At 40.8% G+C, this 15,252-nt stretch overlaps 1 protein-coding gene across 4 annotated transcripts in view; it reads left to right on the top strand.

The window, feature by feature from the left end:
* SPECC1 (sperm antigen with calponin homology and coiled-coil domains 1) overlaps positions 1 to 15,252 on the top strand; it is a 256,463-nt gene that overhangs the window by 37,618 nt on the left and 203,593 nt on the right. The window contains exon 1 of one of the 4 annotated variants that reach the window (XM_081116006.1): positions 14,618 to 14,813. The exons of 2 other annotated variants lie outside the window; for them this stretch is intronic. The gene's annotated coding sequence lies outside the window, so the exon portion shown is untranslated. Of the gene's footprint in view, positions 1 to 14,617; positions 14,814 to 15,252 lie in introns of those variants that run through there. One more of the 4 variants, XM_081115999.1, reaches the window with a different exon arrangement.

The following is a 15,252-nucleotide window of genomic DNA, read 5'->3' as shown; positions in this document are numbered from 1 at the left end:
CAGTCCCTACCCTGTCCTCTGATTCTTGTTCCCCAGCACTGGCCTGCTGCAGCTTCAGATTGATTTCAGCCTGTTGCCTTTTCTGTATGGGCCTTTTTGGCAGCCTGAGCTCAGTGGGTTCGATTAAAAACACATTGTGGTGAGCCCTTTGCCTGCCCAGCCCCCAGCAAGGGTTTTCAGCATTTCCTCCAGTTCCCAAACAACAATCCCTGAGAGTCTTATTCTTGTTCAGTTGTCCTGTGAGCTGCTCTCCCTTCCCCCTCAGGACTATGCCCTGTGGGTGTGCCTGGGGCCCCAGTGAGCAGACCGCCCCTTTCCTGTTGGGGGCGGTGTTCCGGGCTGCAGGAGAGGTTGGTGGGCTCCACCCCTCCCTGCTCAGCTCTGGTTGGCTGGTCGCTCCTGGCCCACCCCTCAGACGGTCTTTTGTGTAGACCCCAGTCCCAGCCTCCGCTGGTCTGTCGGTGCAGTGCAGGCCGGGAAGGTGGGAGCCAGTTCCACGATCAGACTCACAATCACACAAAGCAACACACAGGCAGAGGGTCCTCTCTGCAAGGTCCTGCTGCCTGCGCACCAAGGCAGCCAGCGGTCTCCCCGCACCACTGGTCTCAGCAAAGCTGGGGCGGCTTCATGCGCCACCAGGGTGTCCCTCAGGGCTGGTCACTGATCCCAGCCTCTCCTCACCAGGAGCTCAGGGCGGGGAGGGCTCCTCCCCTCCCCCCCTCCCCCATGCCACGCAGATTCAGTGCTTTCTGGGGCTCAACACAATGCCCCACAGGGAGGCAGAGGGTCCCTGTGTGCGGCTGCTCAGCACAGTCCTCTGGTCCCTTACCACTTGGATGCCACAGACCTTGGGACAGCCTTCCCTATGGTCGGCACTCCAAGCACTAGACACCGGTCGCAGCTGCCACTAGAGGCTTTGTTTCGCTAGGAAGGCGCCGTCCGCCATTAGAGGCTCTGTTTCCTAGGAAGGCGCCGAACCCTCCGGGACTCACCACTCCCCTGGGTCCCTCTGCCCTGTGGGCAGGGCGCTCCTTCCTCTCTCGGTGCTCCAGGTGTGAGATCTCCGCTTTTGGATGCCATCCGCATCCCCGAGGGAAGGGAGCTTTGCAGCCTCCAAGCCTCCAGGCTCGGAGCCCAGCACAGGCTTCAGGGGGACTCCACCTTCCTGCGCCCCCCCCCCCCACTGGATTCTGTGATGTGTCTTCAGTGCTCCCCACTTGCACTCCGTCCACTCAGGTATGTTTCTCTGTTTTTTTCAAGCTGGTTACATAGGATTTTAGGAGGAAATCAAGTCCGTGGCTGGGAGCGGGGGCGCTCTGCTGCTTCTCACAGGGCTGCCATCTTCCCTCCTCTGGAAGCTAAATAATGTTACTAAACAATGAATGGGTTCACAGTGAGACTGACGAAGAAATCAAAAGATACCACGAGAAAAATGAAAATGAAAACACAATGGCCCAAAATCGATGGGACTCAGTAAAAACAGTCCTAAGAGGGAAATTCAGAGCATTATAGGCCTACCTCAAGAAAAAAGAAAAATCTCAAATAAACAATCTAACCTGAAGAAACTAGACAAAGAACAACAAACAAAGCCCGAAGTGAGTAGAAGGAAGGAAATAATGAAGATCAGAGAGGAAATGAATGAAATGGAGTCTTAAGAAAAACGAAACAGTGCAAAAGATCAGTAGACCCAAGAGCTGGTTCCTTGAAAAGTTAAACAAGATTGATAAACCTTTAACCAGACTAATCAAGAAAAAAAGATAGAGAAATAAAATAATGTCAGATATAAAAGAGAAGTAGCACCTGGCACCACAGAATTCCAGAGGATTATATGAAAATATTATGAACAACTATATGTCTACAAATTGAATAATCTGGAAGAAATGAATAAATTCCTAGAAACATGCAATCTTTCAAGAATAAGTCAAGAAGCTATAGAACATATGAACAGACTTATTACAACCAACAGAATTGAATCAGTAATAAAAAAAACTCCCAACGAACAAAAGTCCTGAACCAGATGACTTCACAGGTGAATTTTACCAAACATTCATAGAACTAACACCTATCCTCAAACTATTCCAAAAAATTCAAGAGGAGTGAAGACTTCTAAGCTCACTTTATGAGGCCATCATTAACCTAATTCCAAAACCAGATAAAGACAGTACAGAGAAAGAAAATTATAGACCAGTATCCTAGATGAACACATGGAAATACTCTCAACAAAATGTTAGCACAACAATATGAATTCAGCATTACATTAAAAAGATCATACACCATGATCAAGTGGGAGTTATTTCTGGGATGCAAGATTACTACACTATGCATAAATTAACATGATACAGCCTGGCCGGGCGTGGCTCAGCGGTTGAGTGTCCGCCTAGAATCTAGGAGATCGGGGTTCGATTCCCAGTCAGAGCACATGCCCGGGTTGCGGGCTTGATCCCCAGTCGGGGCGTGCAGGAGGCAGCCGATCAATGACTCTCTCATCATTGATGTTTCTCTCTCTCTCTCCCTCTCCCTTCCTCTCTCTGAAATCAGTAAAGATATATTTAGAAAAACAAACAAAAGCATGATACATCGCATAAACAAAATGAAGGATAAAAATCATACGGTCCTATCAGTAGTTGCAGAAAAAGAATCTGACAAAACCCAGCACCCATTCATGGTAACTCTCACCAAAGTGGGAATAGAGGTATAATACCCCAACGTATCAAAGATCATATATGACAAGCCCAGAGCTAAGATCATATTCAAAAAGGAAACACTAGAAGTGTTTCCCTTAAGATCAGGAACAAGACAAGGATGTCCACTTCCACTACTCCAATTTAACATAGTACTGGAAGTCCTGCCACAGCCATCAGATAAGAAGAAATAAAAGGCATCCAAATTCAAAAGGAAGAAGTAAAACGGTCATTATTTACAGATGACATGGTGCTGTGTATGGAGAATCTTAAAGTTTCCACTAAAAAACTATTAAAACTGGTAAATGAATTCAAAGTAGCAGGATACAAAGTTAATATTCAGAAATCAGTTGCATTTCTATACACCAATAAGGGATTATCAGAAAGAGAATTTAAGAAAACAATTCCATTTATAGTTGCATTAAAAAAGCCCTAGGCTCCAAGTGTTCCACAGTTTCCACCTCACACCTGTCCGAATGGCACCATCAATAAATCAGCAAACAACAAGTGCTGGCGAGGGTGTGAAGAAAGGGGAACCCTGGTACACTGCTGGTGGGAATGCAGACTGGTGCAGCCACTATGGAAAACAGTGTGGAGTTTCCTCAAAAAAAACTGGAACTTCTGTTTGACCCAGTGATCCTACTTCTAGGAATATATCCTAAGAAGCCAGAAAGACCAATCAGAAAGAATATATGCCCCCCTATGTTCACCCTTATGTTCATAGCACAGTTTACAATAGCTAAGATCTGGAAACAGCCCAAGTGCCCATCAGTAGATGAGTGGATAAAAATATCTGTGGTACATTTACAGCATGGAATACTATACAGCTGCGAAAAAGAAGGATCTCTTACCCCTTGACACAGCATGGAGGGAACTAGAAAGTATTGTGCTAAGCAAAATAAGCCAGTCAGAGAAAGACAAGTATCACATGATCTTACTCTAATGTGGAATCTAATGAGCAAAATAAACTGATCAACAAAAGGGTCCAGAGACATTGAAGCATGGAACAAATGACTCATTTCAGAGGGAAGGAAGGGGTGGCAGGAAGAGATTAACCATTGAATTTATATGCATATATGCATAGCCCATGGACAGACATTAGTGTGGGGAGGCCTGGGAAGGGGACAGGAGCAGGGTGGTGGGGGTCAATGGGAGTGGAAAGGGGGGACATCTGTAATACTTTCAACAATAAAGATAAATTAACCCCCCCCCCAAAAAAAACCCACCTAGGAATAAATTTAGCCAAGGAGGTAAAGGACCTTTTTGTATGAAACTTGTACTTGGAAAATTATGAAACACTGAAGAAACTAAAGGAGATAGGAGTAAATGGAAGCATATTCTGTGCTTATAGATGGGAAGAATTAAAATTTCCGTATTTCTCAAAGCAATGTATAGATTCAATGCAATTCCTATCAAAATACCAATGGCATTTTCACAGTACTAGAAAATATAATCCAAAAATTTATATGGAACCACAAACGACCCAGAATAGCTAGAGCAATCTTGAGAAAGAAGAGCAGAAGTTGTGGTATAATGCTGCCTGATATCACACTACACTACAAGTTGATAGTAAGCAAAACTGCATAGGACTGGCAGAAAAATGGTCACATAGATCAATGGAACAGACTAGAGAGCCCAGAAATAAACCCACAACTATCTGGTCAATTAATATATGACTAAGGAGGGAAACATACAATGGGGTAAATACAGTCTATTCAATGAGTGGACAGACACATAAAAAAATGAAACTAGACCACCTTCTACACGATATACAAGAATAAACTCAAAATGGATTACTTCTTAAATGTAAGACTCAAAACCATAAAACTAGAAGAAAACATAGGCAGTAAAATCTTAGACATTTTTTTAGCAAGATTAAAAAAAAAATATATGTCCTAGGGCAAGAGAAACAAAAGAAAAATATAAACAAATGGGACTACATCAAAGTAAAAAGTTTCTGCACAATGAAGCAAACCATCAACAAAATGAAAAGTTAATCACTGAATGGTAAAACATATTTGCTAGTGAACCATCTGATAGGGCTTAATACTCCCAATTTATAAAAACCGCACATACACCAAAAAACCTCATACAACTAACTCAACATAAAAACACACACCAAACAGTCCAGTTAAAAAATGGGCAAAGGGCCTGAATAGACACTTCTCCAAAGAGGACATATGGATGGCCAAGAGACATAAGAGAAAATGCTCAACGTCGCTAATCATCAGAGGGATGCCAATTAAAACCACAATGAGGTGTCACTTCATACTTGTCAGAATGGCTCCATCAACAAATCAACAAACGACAGGTGCTGGCGAGGGTGTGGGGAAAGGGGAACCCGGTACACTGCTGGTGGGAATGCAGACGGGTGGAATCACTATGGAAAATAGCCTGAAAAAATTAAAAATGGAGCTGCCGTATGGCCCAGTGATCCCAGAAACCCAGACACTCATTGGGAAGACCATATGCACACCCGTGTTCATTTCAGCAGCATTTCCAATAGCCAAGATATGGAAGCAGCCGGAGTGCCCATCAATAGACAGCCGGTTAAATAAGATTTTGTAGGTATGTACAATGGAATATTACTCAGCCATAAAAAGAATGAAGTCTTACCATTTGTGACAGCATGGGTGGACCTAGAGGGTATTATGCTAAGTGAAATAAGTGAGAGAAAGACAAATACCATCAGATTTCACTTATATGTGGAATCTAAAGAACCAAATAAGTGAACTAACAAAATAGAAACAGACTCAAAGATACGGAGAACAGACTGATGGTGGCCAGAGAGGACGGGGTTTGGGGGGCTGGGTGAGAAAGGTGAAGGGATTGGAAAGTGTAAATTGGTAATTACAAAATAGTCATGGGGATGTAAAAGTACGGCATGGGGAATATAGTCAGTAATATTGTAATAACTATGCAGGGTGCCAGGTGGGTACTGAAATTTGGGGGGAACACTTTGTAAAGTATATGGTTGTCTAATCATTATGCTGTTTGCCTGAAACTTATACAGAATAATGTTGAATGTAAACTGTAATTTGAAAAAAAAAATTAAATATAAATGCTTTTTGGAGGGTTCAACAAGAAGCCAGTTAGAGTTGAATAAATCTGTTGGTCAGAGACACTGAAGGCCACACGTCCTCAGGAGTTCAGTCTCTGTAGTTCCGTTTGGAGACCCAGGTCAGGAGCAGAGAAGCATGTGTGGCAGGCAGTCCCTGGTTAGCTGCTGACTGAGCAGGGCCGGAGCACGTGTATTCAGGGGGCAGGTGGGGGCATGGCGGAAGGATCTGATCTTGGGGATCAAAATGGGCAGGGAGACGTGTAAGTCCAGCAGGGTGGGGAAGGAACCTGAGTCTGGGGAGAAACCAAGCTGGGATGGAGCATGGCAGTGGGACAGCTGAAGCCAGAGAGACGCCTTTTAAATTCAGAATCTGGTGGCAGGAGAGTTGGGTAGATGAGCACATCTCCAAGTGTGATGGAATTTGTGGGGGTGTGAGGCTGAGTCATTCTTCAGAATCTCTGGGTCTCTTGTTTTCCCCCCAAATTAGTTGTAACATCTGCTTTGAAACCAATGGCCACTGCTTTCCTATTCCTGGCTAGTTAATCAAATTCAAACATATGCATAGCCTCACTCAGTGTCCTCACACAGCCAGGGAAGGAGGTGCATTGCCGTGTGGCCCCAGAAGCAGAAGGTGGTCAGTGCTGGAGTGGGAGGACAGCAGGAAGGGTTTGTCCCCAGAGCCAGACTTGTCTCATGGCCGCATGGCCTCGTCAGCTTCCTTTAGGCATATAAATTTATCTGGCACTAAGGTAGTGCTTTTTTTTTAAAAAAAGATGTTTTTTATTGATTTGAGAGAGGAAGGGAGAGGGTGAGAAAGAGCAACGTAAATACAAGAAACATCGATTGGTTGCCTCCCGTATGCACCCCGACCAGGGAGTGAACCTGCAGCCTGGGTATGTGCCCTGACCAGGAATGGAACCCGCGACCCATCTATTGGCCAGGGTTAAGGCAGTGCTTTTTAAAAAGAAAATATATCAGCGTATTGTAACTTGTAAGCTGACAAACTTCCTGTTCCTTGCCACGTGTTTACAAAAGATCCTTGCCTTTATGTTTTCTTAGGGAGGGTGTGCTGGACCAAGCCTCAGAGCTCATGAGGCCTTCTGCACTAACCACAGCTTCCCAGTACAGTGTCTTCCTCTGTAATTACTCCCTCTGGGTAATTTCTTACAGGGAAAGTTTATGTTTTAGAACTAAATTAGAATGTCATCCAAAGAGATGGCTTTGGTTAACACAGAAGTCAAGTTCCTCTTAGTAAGAATGAGTGTTTATAGTCAGGCTTTATAGATATTTACAGAGAAGAGCAGTATATTTCTATACTACATGCTTATGTCAAATTTAGTATTTTATTTAGTTATTAGCATATTCATTTTGACCTGCTAACTTACCAGACAATTTCTGTTTATACTCATTTTCTGGTAATAAATACTGGATCTGTTGCTGACCAGATAAAAGTTAGGAACCCATGAAGATTTTCACCCTCTTCTGCCCTGGGAGTGTGCCCGTTCATCCCTCACCATAGCAGATTCTCTGTGTACCTCTCTGCTGTAATGTAGGAATTCTAAGGACTTTTACTCTCACAGTCTTTGCAAAAATTAGTCAAACATCTGTTTGAAAACCATTTAGAATCACTTTCATCTTTTGGCTTTGTCCTAGTTATTTTTAGGTTTGATAAATTTATTTTCCAAGAGCAAAAGAGAACATATTTAGGCTTTGATTTTTGGCTAAAGTTTAGAAAATTCTGTTCTGTGGAGAGCTGGCGGGATTCCCAGTGCGGCACTTATGAGCTTCGCCTGCATGGAGATTTCCTTCAGCGCTGGTCTGGACTCATGATCCAGCTCTTGGAGCTAGACCGACCTTATGCTTCCAGCCTCCATGCAGATGAACACCTCCACGTGCCTCTGGAGTCCATCATCTTAACCTGTCCTTAGAGAACCCACACGAAGATTTCATAGTCTCGGCAAAGGAACTCTCTCCCAGGCTTTAATTATTTCTACAGTTGAAAAAGACTTTCTAGGGTTGGATTGAACTTACTTTCTGCAGTAGAGGCACCAGAGTCACAGAAAGAGTCTGATGCTCTCAGGATACATAATTGTTGTTATGCTTAAATAGTATTTTTTATTTAAATTATAGAACTGTTAACGTGTTCATTGCAACTAATGTAGAAAAATCTTAAAAGCATAAAGGAAATGAAAACTTCCCATCATCCCACCACCCAGAGATAACTATCCTTTTATTCGATAATTTATATTTTATTTTGTGATAAGAACACTTTACAGGAGAGCTATCTTCTTAACAAGTTTTTAAGTGTACAATATATTACTTTTGACTATAGGTACAATACTGTGTAGCAGTTCTCTAGAGGTTATTCGTCTTGCTTGTCTTGCTTGGCTGAAACGTTATGCCCATTGATTATAACACTTCATTTTCCCCTCCCCAGCCCCTGGAAAGCATCGTTCCACTCTTTGATTCTATGGATTCGGCTGTTTTAGATACCCCTTCTAAGTGGATTCATGCAGTGTTGGTGTTTCTGTGACTGCCTCATTTCACTGGGCATCATGTGCTCAAGGTTCACCCATGTTGTCACAGATTGCAGAATTTCCTTCTTTTTAAAGGCTGAATAGTAAGTAGCATTGCATCGCACGTATATGCCACCTCTTCATCCATTCATCCGTCACTGGACATTTAGGTGGTTCCCACATTTTGGCTATCGCGAATAGTGCTGCAGTGAACATAGGAGTGCCAGTATCTCTTAGAGATCCCCATTTCAGTTCTTTTGGACTAATACCCATAAGTGGGATGCTGGATCATATGGTAGTTCTATTGTTAATTTTTTGAGAAACCTCTATACTGTTTTTCATAGTGGCTGCGCCATTTTTCATTCTCACCAATAATATGCAAGGGTTCCAATTTCTCCATATCCTCACCATCACTTGTCTTTTGTTTTTTGTTTATTTTCAATAATAGCCATCCTGACAGGCATAAGGTGGTATCTCATTGTGGTTTTGATTTGCATTTCCCTGGTGATTTGTGATATTGACCATTTTCTCATATACCTGTTGGCCATTTGTATGTATTCTTTGGAGAAATGTCTGTTCAAGTCCTTAGCGTATCTTTTAATCAGGTATTAATTTTTTTACTATTGAGTTGTAGCTCTTCATATATTTTTTTAGATTAACCCCTTATCAGATATATGGTTTGCAACTATTTTCTCTCATTATGTATGTTGCCTTTTCACTTTGTTGTTTCCTTTTCTGTACAGAAGCCTTTTTCCTGCTTGTTTGTTTTTGTTTTTGTTGCCTGTGGTTTTGGTGTCATATCAGTGAAATCATTTACCAAGACCAATGTCATGAAGATTTTCCCCTATGTTTTTTCTCTAGGAGTTTTAGAGTTTCAAATTTTATGCTAAGTCTTTAATCCATTTTGAGTTGATTTTGTGTATGGTATAAGATAAGGGTCCAATGTCATTCTTTGGCATGTGGATACCTGTTTTTCCCAGCACTATTTGTTGAAGAAACTATCCTTACCCCATTACAGACTCAACGCAAATCCTATCAAAATCCAAATGGCATTTTTTACAGAAATAGAAAAAATTTCTAAAATTTACATGGAACCCCCCCCAAAATCACAAATAGCTAAATCAATCTTGAGAAAAAAGAACAAAGTTAGAGGCATTGCGCTTCCTGATTTGAGCATATATTATAAAGCCACAGTAGCCAAAACAGTATGGTACATTCATACAAACAGATGTATAAACCAGTTGAGACCCTAGAAATAAATCCACATATATTGTATAGCCAACTGATCTACAAGGGTGCCAAGAACAACCATTTTTAATATATTAATTTTCCCTAAGTCTTTTCTTTGCATAAGGTAAATATAGCCTTCTACTGTATACACTATTTACAATCTATTTTCCACTAAATATATTGTCATTATTCCATATCATCAAATATTTTACAATATCACTTTGAAATTGAGATGTAATTCATATACCATAAAATTCACACTTTTGAAAGTATACAATTCAGCAATTTTCTTGTATATTTACAAAGTTGTGCAATAGTCACCACTATCAAATTTCAGAACATTTTTATTACCCCCCAAAAAAACCCTAAAGCTGTTAGCAGTCACTTCCTATTGGTGTCCCTCCCATTATCCCATGGCAACCACTGATCTACTTTCTGTGTTTATGGATTTGCCTATTCTGGAAATTTTATATGAATGTAATCATACAGTACGTGGCCTTTTATGTCTTACTGCTTTATTCAACATGTTTTCAAGGTTCATCTATGTTGTAGCATGTATCAGTAACTCATTTTTTTTAAACTTTATTTCTTTTTACTGTTGAATGACATTCTATTGTATGGATGTGCATATTACATTTATTTATTTACCATTTGATGATCTTTTCCCCCCACTTTTTGGCGATTGTGAATGGTGCTGCTTGTATCTTTGATACAGTATCTAAGAAAACATTGCCTAACCCAAGGTTAAGAAGTTTGTCATATATGTTTCTTCTAAGAGTTTTATATTTTTAGCACATATTTTTAAAGGTAGTTTTTTATATGTGATGTGAGGCAGGAGCCTAACTTCACCCTTTTTCATGTTGATAGGCAGTTGTCCCAGCACCATTTGTTGAAAAGACTGTTCTTTCCCCATTGAATTATCTTGGCACCCGTGTCAAAAACCAGCTGCCCATAAATGTATGTGCTCATTCCTGTGCTCGCAGTTCTATTCTGTTGATCTTTACAGGTTGGGGAAAAGCAGGTTTACAGTTATTTGTATGGAAAATAATACAATAATTAAGAAGCAATAATACAAGAATAAACTGTGTTTTGCATCCTCACAAATGTGAACCTGCTTTCCCCCCACCCTGTATACGTCTGTCCTTATGCCAGCCACTGCCACATAGCTCGTGATTGCTGTTGCTTTGTAGTAGATTTTGAAATTGGGAAGGCAGTGTGCATCCTACTCTGTTGTGCTCTTTCAAGATTGTTTTGACTGTTCTGGGTTCCTTGCATTTCCACAGAGTTACAGAATTAGCTTGTAAATTTCTGCAAAAAGAGCAGCTGGAATTTTGATAGGGGTTGCATTAAATCTGTAGATAATTTAGGAGCACTGAACATGGGATGTCTGTCCATTTATTCAAGACTTCCTTAGTTTTTACAGTTTTTGTGTTTTTTAGTGTACAAGTCTTTCACTTATTTTGTAAAATATATGTCTAAGTATTTTATTCTTTTTTATGCTATTGTAAATAAAACTGTTTTCTTAATATATTTGGATTATTCATTGCAAGTATCTAGAAATAAAATTTATTTTTGTATCCTACAACCTTGCTGAACAAGTTTATTAGCTGTTTTGTTGTAGATTCTTTAGAATTTTCTACATACAAGACCATGTCATCTGCGAATAGAGATATAGTTTTGTTTTCTCACCAATCAGATGTCTTTTCTTTCTTTTTCTTGCCTAATTTCCCTGGCTAAAGACTCTAATGTTGATTAGAAGTGGTGAGAGCAGAGACATCTTGGCCTTGTTTCTGTTCTTAGGGAAAAGTGTTCAGATTTTCATCGTTAAGTATAATGTTAGTTGCTAGGATGTTTTGTAGTTGCTCTGTATTAAGTTGAGGAATTTCCCTTTGTTCCTAGTTTGGTGAGTGTTTTTATCATGAATGTGCATTGGATTTTGTCAGGTCCTTTTCTGCACCTCTTGAGATGATCATGCCATTTTGTCCTTTATTAATACGGTTTATTACATTGATTGTCATATGTTGGACCAACCTTGAATTCCCTGGATAAATCCCACAGGGTCATGGTGTATAATCCTTTATATATGTAGCTAAATTTGGTTTGGTAGTTATTGTGTTGAGGACTTTTGCATCTGTATCATAGGGAATATTGATATAGTGTCACTTTTAATGGCTGCATAATCTTTATTTATGTGGATATACCATAATCTAACCAATCAGATTTTTATTTCCTTTGCTGTCATTGTTATAATCAAAGATAAGCTTATAACTTGCACATATAGCTTTGTGGTTTTTTAAAAAAAATTATCGATTGATTTGAGAGAGAGAGAGGAAAGAGAGGAGAGAGAAAGAGAGACATCGACCTGTTGTGCACCCATTTACACTTTCATTGGTTGATTCTTGCATGTGTCCTGACCTGGGATCGAACCCACAACCGTGGAGGATCACACTCGAACCAGCTGAGCCACCTGTGCAGGGCTGTAGCTTTGTAGTTATTCTTGATTATTTTTATAGGATACATTCCTTCAAATGGAATAACTGAACCAAAGATTATGCTCAGAGGTTTATCTCATCTTGTCATGGTATTTATATTTTGTTTACAGTATTTTTTTATTTACAGAGGTTTTTGTTTTTATGTATTCTGCTTCACATGTGGGCTGGAGGGGCCTTCCTCATCTTGTTTAGATACATAATCTCTTCTGTGTTCCTCTAGTTCTTCCTCCCCTCCCCCCCCACTTAAATTTTTATTTCATCAGAATTCATTTGGGTACAGGGCGTGAGGTAGGAGTCTTTTTTTCTTTTTTTTTTGCAAATGATTAGCCAATTTTCCCAATGATATATATATATATTTTTTAAATCTACTTGTTATCCTCCAATTAGTAAAGCCATCTCTATCATAACCTAAATTCTTATTTGGGGGCTTTGTTATGACCCGCTGATGATCTTTTTATTCTTGAACCATACATACCATTGGAATTATTTTACTTTTCTGCTCTATTTTAACTTCTGGCAGTACAAATCTCCTTCAGTTACTTTTTCTCCAAAGAATTTTCTTCTGTAGAGAAGAATTAATTATTCTACCAGGTGAATTTTAGGATACTTTTCTGAAGAATTTTCTTCACACTTCTAGTCCTATTAGAATTTTTATTGGAATTTCAACACATTCGTAAAATTATTTTGTGGGAATGAATATCTAATTGGAAGAACATGGTATTTTTTTTTTCCATTCAGTAAAACATTACAGATTTTTTAAAGGGTGACTGCAATTTTCTTACCAGGTTTACTCATGCATATCTTATATATATTTTTTGCTTTGAATGTAGGATTTGTTTAGCATGAAATAACTTATTTATTGTATTATTTTATTACACAACTTAATATCTACTTATTTTAGAAAATTTAGAACCTACAATGTGAATTTAAAAAATAAGTGACCCACAATTCCAGACATGAGCATTGTTAACATTTTGTGTATTTCCTTCTATTAATAGATTTACAATCCAATTGTAGAAGTAAGATAAGATCACATGAAAGATTTAATAATCCAAGGCACTAGTGGGTGACTAGCAGGTTACTTTTTGTCTTGTGCTTTTTTGCTTTGTGAACTGTTCTTTTCATAACTAGTGGGGTGCCAGTCACCTTGGTACTTCTCCCTGGCCACTGGGTTGGACAGTGTACAACTGTGGGGTTCTTTTCTGAGGAGTGTCACCCTTCTCCCAAGACCTCTAATCCTGGAATGCTCCTGGGAAAGGCTTTCCCATCCCAGGAGCACCAGTGTTTGAATGAAGCTAACTTAGGGAAGCAGACCTGAGAGGTTGTGAAAAACAGATTCCCAATGGTATTTGAACCTCTAGGTCTAGCTGACTTAAAGCCAGCTTGAATGCATCCCTAGACTTTCCAGTTAGTCAAGCCAGTGGATTTGCTATTTTGCTTAGGCAAGGTTGAGCTGGAGTTCCGTCACTTGCAGAGCTCCACCACTACCACCTCATGTCTGTGCCATGGTGCCATGCTCTGGAGGAACACCCCGGTAAGTTAGGTCTCTGTATGTCCCCAACTCCCAAGAGGGTGGATATTCCTCAGTGAGAGCAGGTCCCAAGTATTATGCCTCTTGCTTTCTTCAAGGCAAAGAGGGAGAGTTGGCAGCATTTGCTAGGGTTCATGGGGCCTCAGTTGTAATAACACCCCGGGCAGGCAAAGGCCAGCACTAAGCTGCACGAGGACAGCTCCCTACTGTGGTCTGATTGGAACAGCAGCACGCATAGCGGGGGTGGGATTACAACGAACACCGGGGATTTGGTGTCGTTGAGGCTCCGCAAACTCCTGCTGTCTGCTAAGAGCTCTCTGCCATGTGAGAACTACTTGGTTGCTTTTCACACCTATTACCCAGTAAAATAGCAACTTATGGCAGTGACTAAATTTAGCCTAGCCCTGATGACTCCAGTTTTTGGTGAGTGTGGATATAGCACATGTAGCTTGTTTACCTGCACAAATTTCTTCCTTTTTTTTTTTCTTTTTTTTTTCTGTGCAGCATGTTTGTTTGCTCCCTGTTGCAGATTTAATTGTTATTGGGGCTTGTAGGACACCTGCAGTGGCATGGGGCTTGGGCCCCAGGTTTTGTAGGAGTGCTCATATAATTTCAGAGCTCTCTGAATTCAAAATTAGGTATGAAAATAATTATTTAGATCAAAAAAGAAATCACAGCAAATGACCAGAGCCTTGGAGAACAAGATGCCTTACCCTCGATATCCCTTGAGTCAGCTTTTCAGAACCGCCTGCTTCGAAATGCTTCCTGAGTGTTCCCTGAGTTCCCCGTGCCTCCTCTAACATTCTGGAACTCACGGGCCATGGCGAGTGGGGGCCCTGAGGCTTCAGGGCAGACTCGCCTTGGAAGTTCAGACTGGCTCGTTTTCCTCTTTTATCTGTTTGTTATCTCAGAGAGCAATCAGCAAGAGACTAACTCAGTGTACACCTTAAATCCTTATGTTTTAGAGAGAGACACATTAAGTATTCAGGAATCATAGGAAAGAAATGATTTTGCCCTGTGTGTGTGTGTGTGTGTGTGTGTGTGTGTGTGTGTGAGAGAGAGAGAGAGAGAGAGAGAGAGAGAGAGAGAGAGAGAGAGGAGGGGCAAGGGAAAGGCTGTCAGACGCCCTGGAGAGCAGAGCCCGCCTGCTTCCTGAGTGAAGCGTTGCTCAAATGCTCACTGCCTGGGCCCCTTGAGTGTGGTTTTCCTCCCTGGCCAGCACCAAGCCCCAGAATAGTGCAGCCGACTTGCTGATTGAGGTCAGCAGCTCCCAAGAACCACGAGAAGCAAAGGGTTTTTGCAGTAAGTACATAGTTGGTTATTGTTTAAGACGGGGGTGGAAAAATCTTAGAACAACTCTGTCGGGGGGAAGACCTTCTTCTGCTTTAGGTATAATGTGAAACGTCCACAGTGAATCTTGATATGACTAAGGCATTAACACAGTTATTTGTGGTTTGCAGACTAGATAAGCTAATACTACATGCATACTTTTGGAGGCTAAAAATGAATTTGAAACTCATCTTCTAACATCTTGAAAAAATAATCTTTTCTCACTGCCTGTTATTTTTTCACCTTGCAAAGGAAGAACAGTGAATGCTAACTTCAGGTTAGATGTATAAAGGCCTTTGGCAAAGAAATCCTCTCTGCGGGTCCTAATTTCTAGCAGTTCTGATCTGCTTTTCACATCTAAGGCGGATGGGGCTGCTTCTGCACAGTCTTTTCACCAAGAGTGCGAAGCCTA

The sequence above is a fragment of the Miniopterus schreibersii genome (assembly GCF_964146895.1).
Source record: "Miniopterus schreibersii genome assembly, chromosome: 16".
NCBI lineage: Eukaryota > Metazoa > Chordata > Mammalia > Chiroptera > Miniopteridae > Miniopterus > Miniopterus schreibersii.
This window is presented reverse-complemented; position numbering and strand designations above follow the sequence as displayed.